Source organism: Varanus komodoensis, unplaced genomic scaffold (genome assembly GCF_004798865.1).
Source record: "Varanus komodoensis strain SLA01 unplaced genomic scaffold, ASM479886v1 scaffold1, whole genome shotgun sequence".
In the NCBI taxonomy this organism is placed as follows: domain Eukaryota; kingdom Metazoa; phylum Chordata; class Lepidosauria; order Squamata; family Varanidae; genus Varanus; species Varanus komodoensis.
The window spans coordinates 40579859-40597496 of NW_025335268.1; the positions used below are offsets into that span (position 1 = coordinate 40579859).

The 17638-nt window shown below is 43.6% G+C and overlaps 1 long non-coding RNA gene across 1 annotated transcript in view; it reads right to left on the minus strand.

Moving 5' to 3' along the window:
* LOC123019003 overlaps positions 1-12096 on the minus strand; it is a 36914-nt gene extending 24818 nt beyond the window's left edge. Inside the window, exons 1-2 of the long non-coding RNA XR_006413837.1 lie at positions 12064-12096; positions 153-234 (exon numbers count right to left, since the gene is read on the minus strand). This is a non-coding gene — a long non-coding RNA (uncharacterized LOC123019003). The remainder of the gene's footprint in view (positions 1-152; positions 235-12063) is intronic.
* Between the last annotated feature and the right edge of the window lie 5542 nt (positions 12097-17638).

Sequence of the window (17638 nt, forward strand, 5' to 3'; positions counted from 1 at the left end):
TCAGCATTTTCCAAAGATATGGCACTCTGAGCAAGACAGTGAATAGAAGGGAAATTCCTAAAGATTTGCACTGGCCTAGAGAACCATCTCGATTTTGATTTTAAAAATCCATAGGCTTAATATTATGATGTTAAGGAACAGGATAACTCTACCAAATGGTTTCTTCCAGGGTTCAGATAAGACAGATGCCATCATCAGAATCTTGAAAGCCAAAAACTTTATGCAGCAACAAGCCTGTTAAGAAAGAGCAGACAAAATGAACCATACTTTAACAGCCCAACTCTGAGTGGGATACATAAGGTACACACCTATGACCACAAGAAGAGAGCTTTGTGAGTTTAGATCCCCATAGAAATAGCTGCATGCTACATTAGCTAACCCCAGGGTTCTCCACCAAGCACAGAGGTTTGTACCCGGTCAGTTCAGGTTTGTGATTGTGGCCTTGCAAACAGGATATCCCACAGTCCTCTATTGTATGGTTTAAACGGCTGTGAATTATTATTATTATTATTATTATTATTATTATTATTATTATTATTATAACATTTCTATGCCGCCCCTTGCCGAAGCCTCGGGGCGGCTTACAACACAATATGACCCAGCGAGCCTTGCCTATCAAGTGGTATAGAAATGTAATAAATAAATACTTTTGTGGCATGATGCGAAAAGGGAGCATTCTCAGTTTTCATTTTAAAATAAAAAGCCCCCTTTGGGCATTGCTGTGCCATTCACTTTTTTGCCTCCCGCACAGCAACAACAGTGGCAACGGGGGCCGCGGCTCACCTCTTGCCCATTCCTGGGCAATGACAGAGCTGAGCTAGATGAACCAAAGACCTCACGCAGTACACGGCATCGTCCTGCTTGCTCATCTCATAAAGAGTGCCCCCTCCACTTATTTTTGGTGTTCTCCATGTCTGTTCCACCGTTCAGCATAAGGCTGAAATGACACAAGAACCAGAAAATCAGCCAAACTGAACAACCCACATCAGAACAAATATGCAATCCAACAGCAACAACTAGCAGGGTAACTATTTGTTTATCTACAGAGGCCCAATTCCAGAATCTCACTTGAGATTTGAACACACAGTCTTGGTCCACCAAATCATATCTTCAGATCTATGAGCTTCTGCAAGGCTTTAGAACTTCGGCGTGTCTAAGCCTGCCCATATGGCTTGCTGGTGCTGTAGGAGGGGGTGTGGGTGCAGCGCTGCTTCCAGATGAGAGGGTTTCTTTTTATTCATCACTGAGATAAGAACTTTTAGCACAGGCATTAAATCAAGGGGCCGGGGCAGCTGCCTTGACTGAAATGTCAGTGTGAAATCCGGTATGGCCTCATCTGGTTCTGTCCTATGGTCTAATCTTGTTCCATCCTGTATGTTAAGAAGTCAGAAGGATTCGGTACATATTAAGTATGTAGATGACAAGCATACACTCACATTGCAATAACCAGTTTTCATTCGCTTGGGGTCAGCTTCTTCTTAGAACATACATGTGCACACTGGATCTCAGCTATGTTGCATGTTCATTATGGACTGAACCACGTTACATACAAATAGATGTCTATTTGTTACATACAAATAGATTATCTATTTATCTATTTTTAAAGGCCTGGTTTAAGAGAAATATGGATTAGAAATGTTATTATAAGTAATGAAATAAATGTGATTTGGAACAGAATAGCATCTTTATCCAGCTCCGCTTTGCCTCTTCAGTTTTCTGAATCAGGCCTGTTTCACAACCAGGAAATTCCGAATGTGCTCAAAACCCTGCCGTCGAGCATTCATTCCATAAGTTTGCATGTGTGCAGTGAGGTTTGCCGTGAGCTGCCTGCATCTTATATGCCATTCGCTCTCACTGCAGATTCTTTCAGTGTACCATGTCCTGCTGGGGAAAGGCAGCTTATTCAATTTTGACACTATCAATCTGTGCTGGACTTGAACCAGCAACCTTAGGAATGAAAAGTTCATATCAGCACATGGCGAAGGAAGCAAAGAAAAAGACAAATAGCATCTGCCAATATGCTGAAGAGTACAGCATTTTTTCAAGCACTCAAGCAATGTGTTTTGGCAACTACTCTATGCACTGATTATGCAATGTGGAAGGATTAAGCAAGCTGGCATACGGTTGCTTTGATTCTTGTGAGTGCCTGTGTCTTTAATCCTGGACGGTCTATTTATAAGACCTGAACATAGTTTAATCATAAATGGGGGTGGGGTGGGTTTCTCTTGTTTGGACAGAAAATAGGGAATCTATAAAGGCTGTACACCAGCAGCTGGAACCATATTTTGAACATTCCCCATGCTTTGGTTATCCTCAAATGAATATTTCTGATTCAAATCTGGGATATATTTCACCAGGTAAAAGCAGACTATCCATTATTCTGTGTTTTGGAGGGAGATGAAAAACACTGTTACTTGTATATTGACTGAGTCAAAACTGAGTCAAAACTGAGTCAAATCTTGCTCTAAAAGAGATCCACATGCTGACTAAAAAAACTTAAACATTCATAATGCCCATCACAACCCCTTGCATGCTAAACTGGGGGATCCACAGATAAAGGGGTTCTGCTCCCATGGCACAAACTCATCTTCTACATCTTGAAGTCAACAAGCACAACAGTGGGGGAAGCCAGCATGATGGTCCCTCCTGCCACTCCTCATGTGTGGGGATGCTTTTAGGGCTCCAAATATGGCAATTCAGCATGCATGCTTATTAATTACTCACAGATTACTGAAAACACTCTATTACAAATACCCAACCTCTTCCAGTAGTGCCATGTAATTGCTAAGCAGCAGAGGTCACAGGATGGAACCTTGCAAGTATCCTGAAAGCCAGAGGCCACAGTGCAGAACAGCCGTCTCTCAGCACCTCTTCTTTGAGATCTCCTGCACATGGAGACCCAGCACCACTGCAAGGCTACTCCATAACCTGTCCCAGCAGCATACATACAGGAGAATCAACAGGGTGATGCTCCCTGTATCCATATCCTGATACTGTTTACTAGAATCACCAAAGCAGCCTTTGTCCCAAAACTAGCTTGAATTCCAAATGGAAAAGGATCAGACAGAGAAGGATGATGCAGTAGCTGGGTCACCAGAATTTGCTTCTGTCTGATACCTTCATTTATTTGCAAATGTAGTAGAGCCAAAGTGCTCTTGTTCTGATTATGCATGGAAGCTCAGCAGATATGGGCAGGTTCTGACATCTGCAGATAGGTTTTGTGGGATAATATTGATTCCCAGAGGAAAATACTGAAAACACTTCTTTGTAACGATTCAGAAGTATATGCATACGATATAATCATCCACATAGCTTGTTCACAGATGAGTCCATCAGATGAGGTTAATTTTGCATGACAAATATAAAAATGGTACGTGGAGGCAGGGAAGTAACCAGATTGGACAAATTCATGGAGGACAAGGCTATCCAGGGCTACCAGTCTTGATGACTGTATGCTGCCTTCACTATCAGAGTATGCCTATGTGCCTCAGCTGCTGGGAAACTTGGGCAGGTGGCTCTTGTTTCACTAAAGTCCTTCTTGTGGGTTCTTGTAGGTGGTTGGTTGGCCAATGTGTGGACAGAATGCTGGACTAGAGAGACCCTTGCTCTGATCCAGAATAGCTTTTCCAATGTCCTTGCATCTGGTGCAGGTGAATGATTGAGACTGCTCATTCATATCTATTCACTTTCTGCTTGCTGTTTTGATACATTGATTAACAAATAGAATAACATTTAACCCAACACACGATAAAAGCTTTTCGATGTGGCACAGGATTGAAAGCCATGTTGTTTCAACTTTAAATTTGGTTGTTACATAGTGAAATTTGAAGCAGAGTTTAATTATGTTTATTCATCTTAGGCCTTATTTTAAGACCAGCTAAAAAACATAAAAGGAACCCAGACTCTAGTAATAGATTGGTTTTAACTTTTAAATAAAAGCACATTTAAGAACCTTACCATGAAGTGCTATCTTTTAAAATTTCAACCATATGATTAGGATGTATGAAAAATTATTTTCAATTCAGATTTGATCAGAATTTACCCCCTCCTCTTTTTCTGGTCCAAACAAAAAACTCTGATATGCGACCTGTGGTTGAACGCCATGCATTGTGAGTTGCAATGTGATTCATGAGCCTTCTGCCTGCTCCACCCGCCACAGCAATTCCTGTACCTTGAAAATTGCATATGGAAATTGCATATTTTTGAAAAGTGCACACAAACACACTTTAAGCAATGGGAGAAGAATGTGTGTTCTTCAGCCATGCACACAAATGGAAAAAATGCATGAAAAGTTGCAGAAATATTTTTGTAAAAATATTGCGATGCTTGTAAAAACCTTGCATCTGATACGTGCCAGAGATGGAACAGGCATTGAGGTGGAATTTGGAGAACTTTGGTGAACACAAATTTTGCTGATTGGTACATCTCTACTTACCATGAGCTCAGCAGAAAGTTTAATAATGAGCACAACCCTCATTGTACAAATAACCCTCACTTTTCACCAGACTTACTCCCATATGCAGGTGTATTGGCATGCAGGTTTAGAAGCACAAACTTTATTCAGCACCAATGGCCTTATAACAGTCTCCGAAAAAAAAGGAGGACCGCACAGCTTGCCTAGCTAATGCTTGAAAGGAGAAGGAACTGTGTAGGTCTCTCATTCGTTTACATGGCAGATAAGCAGAGTAGATGGAGCTGCTACTCACAGCTCACTCTTCTCTCAGCAAGCATATATAATTCTTTCAGTCTTGGAAGAGGGCACACAGGCCTTTCTTTCTGAAAATGAAGAGCATCGTAGGCTGCTGAGTCCCACAAGCAGGCAAACTGAACGCTTCCATCACAAACTTTAATGAGACATAAGAGGGAAAAATATGCAATTTCTTCCACTGGAAAGCCGGCACAGTAAGTAGTGAAGAACACTGGCAATACTAGGAATTGGTTGTAGCATTTTATTATCCACGTTAAATTAAACTACATCCAAAGACACCTTCAAAGTCCTTTCTGTTCCTTTGAAGGCAGATAAGAAGCATCTTGCCTTTTTTAATATTTAATTTTACTTCTTCAGCAGAACCCGAAAATAAATCCAGCCCACAGGCTTGACAATGGCTGTGAAACCCAAACTCCAGTCTGCTTGAGGCAGTTCACCATGCGGCACCCAGGCTTCTGAAGCTCACGGCTGTGCGTGCGTTGCTCAGCGTGCCCACATGACACAGCAGTGACTAAGCCCGGCAGTGGCCATTTTAATCATTTGGGTCTCCCCTGCCCCCTGGCAGGGCCTGCTTTCCCCCCGACAAAGCCCAGATGTGGAAGTACTTAGCAGTACAGAAAATAAAAGCCAGTACCCAGCCCACAAGAGCAAAGACCTTAGGCAAACACAGAGAGAGAGAGAGAGAGAGAGAGAGAGCGAGAAAGAGAGAGAGAGAATGCCCTAGCCAATCTTATTCCAGCTATGACTAAACCGTGCTTGCATTTCATGAGCTGCTTAGCCTCAGGACAAGCTGTGTGCACACAGTATGCAATTCGTCTCAGCAAGAGACAGAGAGTGTGACACGGAGAGGCTCTCACTCCGCCGTGCAGCCCGAATGCAGAAGTGCCAAGCAGTGTTGCTCCTGTCACAATGCCCCCTCACCCACCCCGGCCACCACAGCACCATGGGACTCCCGTGGCTTGCAGCAGGCTCCTTGGCATAGGTTGTCGCCTCATGCTGGGCCCTAGCCCAGTAAGTCGGCATAGCATAGTCATGAAAAGGCTGAGTGGTGGATTGTGAAGTCCCTGGTTCAAATTGTGCATCCGCTGGCAATGATTCTCTCCCAGAGTGCTTCAGTCTCCTCTGCCCATCTGTAATAATTATACTGGCTCACCTCATCGGGCAAACCAACCAGCATAACCAACAGGGAAGGATGATGGGATTTGTAGTCCAAAAGCATGTAGAACAGCACATATTCCCCATTCTTGTTATAAGGCTACAACTAGAGAATGTGCATGATGGACCCTGGACAGTCAAAAATGCATTTCAGATGCAATGTAGTATTATTTGCTACCAGATTAAAATGTTGAACAAGATTGGTGCTAGAACTATAATGCACATGAGCCAGGCAATCCGTTCATTTGTATGATTATTGTCTATTCTGCTTGGTATCAGCTCAGCATTGTTCACCTGCGACCTGACAATTTTCAGCTGAACATGGTCAGCTTCAGCTGCCTGGTTTTTTTGTTTTTGTTTTTTTGCTACTCAGGAGCAACAGAGGTTTTACTGTGAGATGCAACGTTTCTGCTAACTTCAGGTTCATGCATCCTGGAGAGAGGCAACGCATCCAGGAAAGAACAGGGACTGAACCTGGCCAGGGACCTTATGTGCCATGCTGGCCCCAGGTTTCAGAGGTGTCCCACTCTCCATGGGCACCATTCAAGAGTCTGCCACCTCATCACCATTGTCACCAGTTGTTTTTACTCCACATCCTCTTGCTCTCTGGCTTGGTAGAACCAGTGATTGGATGGGCAGCAGCATCTACTGCTGTCCGGAGACACCTCTAAAGGATGGAGCAGAAATGCTTCAAACAAACAAACAAATAAATCTACTGTGCTTCTCACCACCACCACCAGTGATGTCTGGGCTATAGTGAGCAAGAGGTTGCATTGCTGAAGAGGAGGAGCAACTTCAGCAGGTTCTGTTCCAAAGATGTGCTTTCAATCCTACCTGGAAAGCCTCTAGATAATAGATCTATCTAGAATAGGTAGGATAGATAGGATACCAAGAGAACTGTTCCAAGCTGCGGAGGCTAAACCTGTCTGAATCCTAACCAGAATATGCCAACAAATATGGGTAACAAAGCAATAGCTTGAACACTAAATGCTCAATACACATTCCAATCCAGAAGAAAGGAGATGCAAAAGAGTGCAGCCACCGTAGAACCATGGCACTAATTTCCAATACAAGCAAAGTAGTGCTCAAGTTGTTGCAACAAAGAATGTTGCACTATATGGGCAAATTATGAACAAGAGGGTACTTGAGAGCCAGTGTGGCGTAGTGGTTAAGAGCATGGGACTGGGACTCAGGTGATCCGGGTTCGAGTCCCCGCTCAGCCATGGAGCCAACTGGGTGACTTTGGGCCAGTCACAGACTCTCAGCCCAACCTACCTCACAGGGTTGTTGTTGTGGGGATAAGATGGAGGAGGAGAAGGATGTAAGCTGCCTTGAGCCCTTTGTAGGAAAAGGCAGGATAGACATTGAAAAAATAGTTCAAATCAAGCCGGAACTTTCCTTGGAAGCTGAAATGATGAAACTGAAGTAGTTGTACTTTGGGCAGCCCATGAGAAGACAAGTGGAGAAGACAATCATGCTATGGAGATGAGAAGATGAAGGGCAGCTATGAGGTGGCTTGATCCCATGAAGGAAGCCGCAGCCAAGAGCTGAGCAGGGCTGTCAAGGCCAGGCACTTCAGAGGGCATTCACACACAGGGGCACCATAAGCCGGAGACCATTTGACGGCACATAACCACAGTAGTTCAAGCTGCAACAATAGGTATATTATTTTAAAATTCATATGGTTGATTACTATTTTTATATGATAAGCCATTTCCTTGGGTGTTCTTCAAAACTCTTGCCCAGAGTGCTCTGGTGGTGGGAGAGTTCAGCAGGGTGCAACGCACAGAAATAGAATGGATCTCACTGCACTTCCTAGTCCTCATGAACATGAAATGGAAAGAGGACAAGATCTTTTGATGTTGCACTTCGTTAAAATGTTATTCCGAAGTTGGCTTCTGTCAAAATCTCCTCATATACACCAGGATTAAGATTACATTGTCATCACCAAGTCTGTAGTGGGAAAATGCTGTGTTTGCTTGGGAGCAAAAGAAAGCCACACTACACATGCTCAGAGGCACCCATCTTAGTAATTATTCTATATTTTCTAGCTTTCTGCTGTTGAAACAGATTGGCACAAATGAAATACCTGGGTGAGCTATATTTTATTTATTGTTTATTTATTCAGTGCAATTGTTTATGTAAAATCCTTTTGGGATATAAATCCTACCAAGGTGCCTTACAAATAATGAAAAAGTTATCAAATCACAATAAACAGTATGATCAATTTAAAAAAAAAATCAGTATCCTTCCGACAGACACAGGAGCAAGGTTCTGGTGTCATCCATATGTACCTCCTTCTCTTCTAGAATCTTTCCCCAGGGCAGTTGAGAGTGAAGAGCCTTGTGCCGCAAGAAGAGAGAAATGCAGTGCACAGAGGTGTTCTGCTAGAGGCAGCAGCTGCTTTATGGATCCAGAGAAAGCAAACACTCCTGTGAGTAAGGCTATAGAGTTTTATCAACAGACTGTAGAAAAGAGATTATAAAGACAAGGTAAGTACTGAGCACAACACTTACGTCCCTTCTGTTGTCAGGAAACCCTGAAACACACACACACACACACACACACACACACACACACACACACACACACATCCAGCTGATAGACAATGGGCCAGCTTGAAGCATCTTCTGCAACTAGGTCTGTATCAAGGTTTTGCTCTTAGGATGATTCCCTAACCTTATATAGGGCTTTTTGGCATTAATCATCCTCACACCTGCTGTCATTAAACTATGTAAGATTAATGTGTTTTGCACATAGGAAAGAACTAGGAAAGAATCTTAAAAGCTAACTGTATATGCATCTTGCACATTCCTGCATCAGGCAGTTGGCGTTGACTGGGCCCATCTGGCAGTGAGCAACACTTTCAAGTTGGCTGAGATACTGCCCAGGGTCACCTGGTTCCCAGACAGTACCTATTGCGACCCCATCCAACCGATGAGTAACAGCAACTGCAGCATGGCACACAGAGAGCTGGGTGATTTTCCTAGGTCTCAGCTGACATTTAGATTAAACTCCAGACTATCCCCAAACAAAATTAATTAACAGGTTTATCATGGAAAACTGAAAACATTGTAAGTTCATTGCTATCAGACATCAGATGGTGAGATGGCACATAGCAACAGACAGCAAACCCAGGCCCTGATGGAGAGGAATACAGACAAGAATGGCTAAACAGAGAAGGCCCAGATATGAGGAGAAAATAGCTAACACTTCATCTCTTGCCATCACAATGGTCCTCTAGCGTTTTCTACAGCTTGAGGGCCTATTTGCCTGCCTCCTCTTACTCTCTCCTCTGCAATATTTACCACAGAGCAGGCAATGGTAGATGGCTCTGAGGCTGGTAGAAGGGCCAGATGGAATAGACTCTAAGGTCTGGAAGTACAGTGGGCATCATGGGTTGACATCAATGGTCACTTGCTGAGACCCACCACTTAGCAGGAGCCCTCTGACCAAAGCTCTCTGGAGTTGCTTCTCCACTGCTGCAAACTGCCCACTTGCCTCTCACTCTGGCCCAGACAGTGGCGGTGGTGAGATGGAGGAGCAGGAGATGCCACTGTGTGCTAGCTAACTGGCTTCCTGCTTCTGGGCAAGCAACTAATGGTAATGAGGAAGAACAAGAGGAACCGTCAGTGTTGAAAAGGTGATGGAGGGAGCCAGTATTGATGGGGGGAGCCATTGTGGATGTCTTGCACTAGGACCCTCAAAGACCTGAAGTCTTCACTGTCTGGAATAAAGGCGAAACTAAAGTAGCAGAAGCTCTTGTGAGATTCTCTTCTGTTAAGGATCATAGTGGTACAAAAGGCTTTCATTTGCTTGGATATGGCAGGCCCTAATTTAGTTCAGCTACAAGAAGCAATGTTTTCGTCCATAGGTAGTTTGCATTAGTTGCCTCACTTTTGAAAGAAATGAAGCATACTAGCTGATATGATGTACGTACTATCCTGAGTCATCACATCACAGGGAATTAATCTGACCTTTGCAATTTTGTGGGCACAGAACTATTATTTTCCATATTCCACTTCCTGAGCTGGGATGGGGGTGGCTGCCTTTCCCACAGCATTATATCAGCATGGATTGGACAGCACAACAAAATGCACAAGAAAGGTTCTCTGCATAGTAATGTGTGACCTCCTTCCATTTTTGCTATTAAAACATCCTGCTGGAGCAAGTGCACAACAAGAGTTCATGCTACGAGGTGGGAGAGAAGGGGTTCAGCTCTACTCTGGAGGTCAACCCCACACCCCTCAAGCACAGAAACGAGTAACAGTAATTTTGAAGAGGAAAGGGTGACATTTCTAATGACCTGGTTATAGGAAGTCCCTCATTGCTAGTCATTAGATGGTATTACGCAGCTAGTCTGCCTTTTCTTCTTGACAGATTTTTCATGGTAAAAAAAAACCTAAGAGGGTTGAGCATGGAAGATGGCATTGCCTGGACTCCCATAACATTTGGTGAATGAGGCAAGATGATGGCATGATAAAGGCCTTGTCTGGAAGTGCCCAAAGTCATAGGGTTGTAAAGGGAGTGAAATAAAGTCAGGGCATAGTGAAGCGAATTTAAGCAGGGTTTCAAATGCAGTCATCGCTGCATGAGTGTAAGTGTGGTGGAGGTGGAGTAGCTGAGTGGATTCTTTGACGAAAAGTGTTTGAGTATGCATGCATTTATTTAATCATTTAAAGAATGTATTAGATGATCATCAAGATGAGATATTTTCCCAAGTCAGCAAATTTCAGCCTATCAGAATTTTAAAATAGGGCTATTAAAGGACAAATAGAAATGTAATCTACCCTCTCTGTTGAGTTTTCTAACAGCTCAGTTCACAACCTGGTTAATCTGATCATGAGGATTTAAACCAATTTTAATTTTCTAGCACTCTGCTGAAATCCTGCAAAAACCTTGACTGAGAACAAGAGATTTCATTTCCAGAGGTCAAGGAACAGCATTTTCTTCCCTTTCCCAGAGTTCTGAACACGTGTAATTACTTTTCAGGACAAGTGACTGGTTGTACACACCTCTTACTCTTACAAACAGTACATACCACTTCTGTTATAAGCCATTAAATACCATTGTGGGACATATAAACATGGCAAAGGCACAAAGAATAATTCATATTGACGGTATAATTAGTTTGTATCTCAAGATAACACTGCTATAGCTATCCTGTTCTAGTTCAAGAAGTGTGTGTGTGCACATGTGTGAGGGAATACATCCAAGATCCTAACCATTTGACTCTCACGGTAAATGTTGTACCACCTATGAACTTTTCCCACCCTCCAACACATACCCACACCCACAATCTCAAAGCGTGTCCTGAATAATATAAATTCAAGAGGCATATTCAGAAATTCTGTACGCTAGGTTCCACCCTACATCATGTAATGGGATTTCTCCTGTTTTCCACCCTGCTGCAGCCCCCACAAACCTCCAAACCCACTGTGGGAGAACACAGAGCAAATCTGCGGCACAACAAGGGACAGGGGGGATCTATTTGGCTACCAGTTTAACTTCCATTGCCACGTGGACTGCATTGGATGCAACCCATTGGCTGCCACTGCTGTACAATTTATTATTGTGGTAATTCAGGTGAAGGCTTAGCTGTGGAATGTTTTGGGTGATTCAATCCAAGCAGGAGAAGCAGGAGAATTAGAAAATGATTTTGTCAGGAGTCCCACAGAGTTAAACTGTGATTTTAGTGCTATGTTCCAGCCTTTTCTGTGGTTAATTTGAGTATACCACAACCAACAGAGCACCTTTCAGTGATAATGCTTTTTATTGTGTTTTGTTAGGGCCTTAAAAAAGGAAGTCTGTGCTGCTGCAGTATTCTGCACTGCTTCTGTTCTTATCAGTCCTGATCCCTTTGCCTTCATTAACTGTTAACCTTTCCTAAGATAACAAGAGGAGACTCTTTAATTTTCTTCTGCCTGATGAGAGAGATTTGAGAGGCATACCAAGGCCATGCATTCTACTTCTCCTGGAATCTTCCCTTTTCAGCTGCTTGTTATTGGCACAGTTTATGCCTGTGACATTTTCAAGAAAAGATAAGGCCACTCAGAATGGTGACACATTTGTGCTCAGTTCACTCATAAGTTGCTCTTCTCTGAGCCAGAAGTGAATCAACGGAGTCTGAATAAATGCCATCTCACTCAGTTCTCTCCTGAATAGAGTCTCAAGGTTTTAATAAGACTGAACATACTTACCTGGAAGTAAGGCTTGTTTCACAGGGTTGGGGTGCTAGAATTCCAGGTGGAGCTGAGTAGGACTAGAATCCACTGGTCTGGGTCATTCCAAATGACCGTGCTGTCACGGGCCTCATGCTTCCTGTATACATTTTTCACTAATCTTTTGTCTCTTGTAGAAGTCCCACAGAAAGTGCCTTCCGTTTCAAATGGCCATACATAAGGAGACAGTGACACCAGTAGTAAGGCATGTAAGTAAGGCATGTGAGGCATTTCCCCCTTCCTTGCCAGCAATTAATGAAATAATAGGAAAAGTGGAGAGAGAGGGAATGAGAGCGAGCGAGCTCTCACTTAGCAAAACATGTTACCTTCTGATCTTGCTCCTGATATTTCAAGAAGGCTTTCTATAGTTCTTTAGTGGTAAGGGCAATGCTGTGGAATACCTTCAGCTATTTTTACTTCAACTTTCACATCTGAGTCTCAACATGCCATGACTGAGCCCTCACATAATGAAACCCTGTTTTCAGCTCAGTCCTATGAAATTAGGTTGGAAGAGAGGCCCTCATGAGTTGGATTCAAACATCTACCTTGTGATAGAAAATAGATCATGAGAATCAATTTTATGGTGTGTTACACTGTGACTATTTGTTTTACTTCTTTATTACATGCCTATATTGGCCAGAAGCCAAAGGTCTCTCATGAAAGCTAGAGAGGGGAACCTTTGGTCTGTGCACCTAATTTGAACAGATGGGCATTCACCAGCTGGCCTATGGAAGCTTTGCAGATTTCACCCTGCCCCCCCCCCAAACCAGGGCCCTTCAAGAGTCTCCCAGGGACTTTGGATAGGGGTCTCTGATCTTAGATGGGATTCTCCTGCCTGCCACCTCTCCAAAGCTAGCTACTAGAGGATTTCTCTAGGGGGCCAGGCAGCATGGGAAAACAGCCCTGAGAGCACAGAATGGCTCATGGAGAATTGGAGGCTGGGAGTGGATTACTTGGCCATCCACCCCAAATCAGTAACTCCTCTGTATTAAAGGGATGTGTGCTTATGTGTACCCATAAGGCCAGTGATCCACAAGCTGTGTGGGTAGTGAACATCCTCAGATTTATCCTAGACTGCATAGGGTTCTTGTACAGTTAAGAATCTTCAAGAAGAAACTAGGGGGAAGGTTACTAGATTGTGCCTGTCATAGTGTAACCTGAAAGAAAGCAACCTTGTTAGAAATAGCTACTTTGATAGGAACACTAAGGCTGCATTTCTCCACCTCTGAGTAATTATGAGCAGGATTGTGCTATAAGGCAAGAGCAAACCAGATGCTGAGAGAAGTGGTCCTAGCATGGGCAATGTTTCGAGGAAATGATCCCAGAAACGTTACAGATAGGAGCACAATTGTACATATTGCATGCAGGTTTGGAGTAGGCAGAGATTCAGTGCATGAGTTTCATGATGGATCCTTTATCTCTGGCAGCTTCTGTGTTCCTGTGGTTTGGTGCCACAAGTGCACACAGACGAGTGGCAGGAAAATGACTGTAATTCTTTTTTCATTGTTCAGGGGCAGGCTCAAATTAAATTGCACTGGATGCTCTTCTATTGTCCCCCACACACTTGTTCATTTCATCCTATAAACTGCCTTCAAAGACAGCTGGTATCTCTGATTCCCACTCTCAGTAGATCAGCTGGTCCTGAGAAACGGAGATCTCCCCCAGATCTCCATGATTAAGAGAAATGTCACAGTAGCCACAGTACATGGCATTACCTGCCTTCAGTTCTCCTGCCCAATTACTTCTCTAATGATTAAAGTTAATTCCAGGCACTCATGTTCCTGTGCCTTCATTATCTATCACTTTTTCTTCTATGGCTAATATTAGAGCAAAAGCTTATGTAGATCCAATATACCCACTCGAGATTTAATATAATGACACTAGATTGTGACTTGATTCAGCTTGGGAACAATCCTAATTATTCTGGCAAGAAGACTGACGTAATTAGAAACATGCTTTGGCATTGTTTGTATATCATTATCTGCAATATATCTTTTTAATGAATCCAGATTTGTGATAAAAATACATTATTTTAATCATACCAGGTAGAATGAAATTAAAGGGAAGATATGTCTAATGGTTTCTCATAGCAAAGATTTGCCACTTATCCTGACACAGTCAATGCAGCATGTCCATCAGCCTCCACCCAGTCATGACAATTAGTGGTGTGATTGGAATTTGAGCTGGTCCTTTTTCTCATTCAGCCTTCTTCAACCTGGTGCCTTCCAGATGTGTTGGAGAATGAAGTCCCATCATTCTCAATAAGTTTAGCACCAGATTAAGGCACCAAGGATGAGGAAGGCTGCCCTAATTCCTACACGCTGATCTAAAGCAGACATAGTCTTCGGTGAGCAGGCTGTCTTAGTCTTGTTTTTGCTTACATCCCCTAATGCAAATGTGGGCAGGAGGTAGATCTCTAGATAGCTTGGATTTCAACCCCCAACCTTCTGACTCTGGCCATGTTGGCTTATGGGTAGTTCACAAAATTTACAAAGGAAAAAAAAAGAACCGAACTTGGGGGGCAGGAATGGATGGGAAGCAGTTGAGAGCTTTCCTGAAGATGGGAGGAGCCCACCAAACAACCAGGACCTGCTTTGCACGCGTAAAGCATAGAGCACATTTGCATAGAGAAGATCTTGTGTTCAATACTCAACATCTCCAGGCAGGACTAGAAAAATTCCTGCCTGAAACCCAGGAGAGCCACTGCCAGTCAGGGACTGAGTTCACATGTCACCATCATGGGTGACAAGCCACAGGGAGTTGTCATGTGAACCCAGACTGTGTCCTGCAGTGAGCTGTCTGGCACAAGTGGCAAAAAACTGCTTGCGGATCTTGCCAAGTTCAAGGGTTTTTGGCTTGCTGCAGCTTCTTTGCTGCTTTAACTTTGCCCTAGCTTGGCAGCCCATGTCTATAATCTATGTTTTGACAGCTGCTGCCACTGGCACAACAAACACTGGCTCTCAAACTGGAGTTTGCCATCTTACTATTAAAAAAAAAGTTCAAGGGGCAAAAAAGCCACAGCAAGAGAAAAGGGGTTCATGACTGAGGCAGGAGGGAACAGACAAGCTGGTCAGGCCATGGAGCCTTTTGAGTACTTGGGAGAAATTGGGGGAGGGGAGGGATTGAGCAACTCCTGCTGAGCCGAATCATCAGTTGTGCACATCTTGCGTTGCTTTCAGAACCAATCCAAAGTAGCTTATTGCCAGGGTAGCTTGTCATGATGTACAGACTTGCCCTGTGTGGACTGTACTGAGCCAGGGGGACCAAATGCTCTGACTCAGTCTAAGGCTGCTTCCTATCTTCCTCCCCCGACTTTCACTATGGCTCTCTCTGAAGATAATGACAGTGTAGTGAAAATCCTTTGAGGACTGAACAGAATGTCCAAAAGTCCAGATTCATTCTGGAGTAGGCATGAAGCTGCCCACCCATCGCTAACAACAATGAGTGTGTTCAGGCAGGCTTCTGTATACCCATTTCTGTTGGACTGGGATTTGTGTGTATGCAAATATATGCTGCATTTGCCATCTTGGTGAATGCGAAACAACAGTCATAACGGACAGACCACTACCTGGTGGACTTTAGGTTTGCTAGGGCACAGAGCTTCTGCAGTGGTTGGAGGGTGGGGGCATTTTAGTCTTCACCCTAAGAGAGTGATGGATCTCAAAGCTTTCCGATGGCTCTTGGGGATTTTCCTGTCACTATGGCAGGAGGTTCTGCTGAAGCTCTGGTTCATCTCTGGAATGGAGAAATGGTTCGTGAGGTTGGTACAATTGCTCCTGAGTGTGCTCTCCCCCAAAGAATAGCCAAATGAGCCACCTTGTTTTCCAGGGGCACTGCAGGCAATGAAACAGGCGGGTTGGCAACTAGAGTGACTTAGACAGAAATCTCAGAATGGGTATGGTCAAACATGGTCTAAAGCAAAGAATGCATCTGCTCAGTCAGCTAGCATAGCTTTCTTGGGTGGTCAGAGACCTGCTAGGCTCTACCCTACAGGAAAAAGAGGTGGATCTTTCAGTAGCCCTCTCTGTGTGTGCCTGAGTGTGCCTGTTGGTTTTACTGGACCTCTTGGTGGCGTTGACCATGGTATTCTTCTGAGGAACCTGTCTGAGGTGGGACTGGGAGGCATTGTTATATTGTGGATGTGGTCCTCGGATGGGCAATCTCCTCTCCAGTCTTAGAGAGGCAATCTCAGAAGGTGGTGCTGGAGAGTTCTTGTTTGACACTGTGGCCATAGGCCTTTGGTGTCCCACGGGGTTCCATGTTACCCCCCCCCCCATGCTATTTAACAGGTTTTGCAGTTCAGTGACATCAGTATTCTGATGACACCAATTCTCTCTCTCTTTTCCATCTAAATCCAAGAAGGCTGTTCTGATTCTAAATCAGTGCCTGATGCTGGCAATGTACTAGATGAAGGCAAAATACTGAAGTTCCCTCTAGGCAAGACAGAAGGGTCCTTGGTCATTCAAAAAGCAGATCAAGGAATAGGATTTCAACTGGTACTGGACAGGGTTACACTTCCCCTGAAGACTCAGGCTCACAGCTTGGGTGTACTCTCAGATTTAGCCCTAACCTTGATGCCTTGGGCCAGAAATGCATTTACACAGCTCATGCTAGTGTGTGAACTAGTGTTTGATCTAACCATGGGGCTGCCTTAGAAGATTGCTTAGAAATTTCAGCTCATCCAGTCACAGGGAACATATGACTCCCTTGTAACAATAGCTTCCCTAATAACTGTTGTGTTTCAGGACAGGATATGAAGTGCTGATTATTAAAGGGCTGATTAAAGCCCTAAATGGGACCAGGCTACCTGAAAGACAGTTCTCCCTCATATGAGCTTGCCCAGTTCTTAAACCTTCTGGAGTGGCCTTTCTTTCAAGACCAAGGCCTTCAGAAGCATGCTTGCTGGCAACCTGAGAGGGTCTTTTTCTTGGCTGTTCTCCCACAGTGGAGGCTGGGTTTGCTTCCTCTCTGTTGTACTTTCAATAGAAAGCACCAAGTACTTTATTAATGAGGGGTTTTGTCCTGTAGGTGGGTTTGGGCACCCTGATTTCTATTCAGAAAATAGTTATTTGTGACCAGTGATGTTCCATTGATTCACTGGCACTTAAGCATGACTAATGCTTTCTGGATTAGGGGCATAAGGTTTTGTTTATTGGTTAATTATCATAGATCAGCTGTTTGCAGCATTTTATTTCAGAAATAAACATCAGTAGTTTGGGCATCCAAATAATTTATTTTGATTTCCTTATTCAGAAGAGGAAAATATACATCAAAGGTCAAAGAGAACGAAGAAAGAGAAATTCTAAGAATTCATTTATAGCACCTGCATCCGGCAGTGCTCAAATAAGTGTTAATGCTTCACTTTTTCTTTTTGAAAATACAGCTCAGTAGCCCACATGCTGCAATCAATATAGGATTGTATAAAATAAATTGGTATTTACAAGTAACGTCTAATAGCTTCCTCTTGCACCTTAACAAATGAGCCTATAATGTCACACATTCTGTACATCTATTAGATAATGATGCTTGCACAGTTGGGACAGGCAAAAGGTTC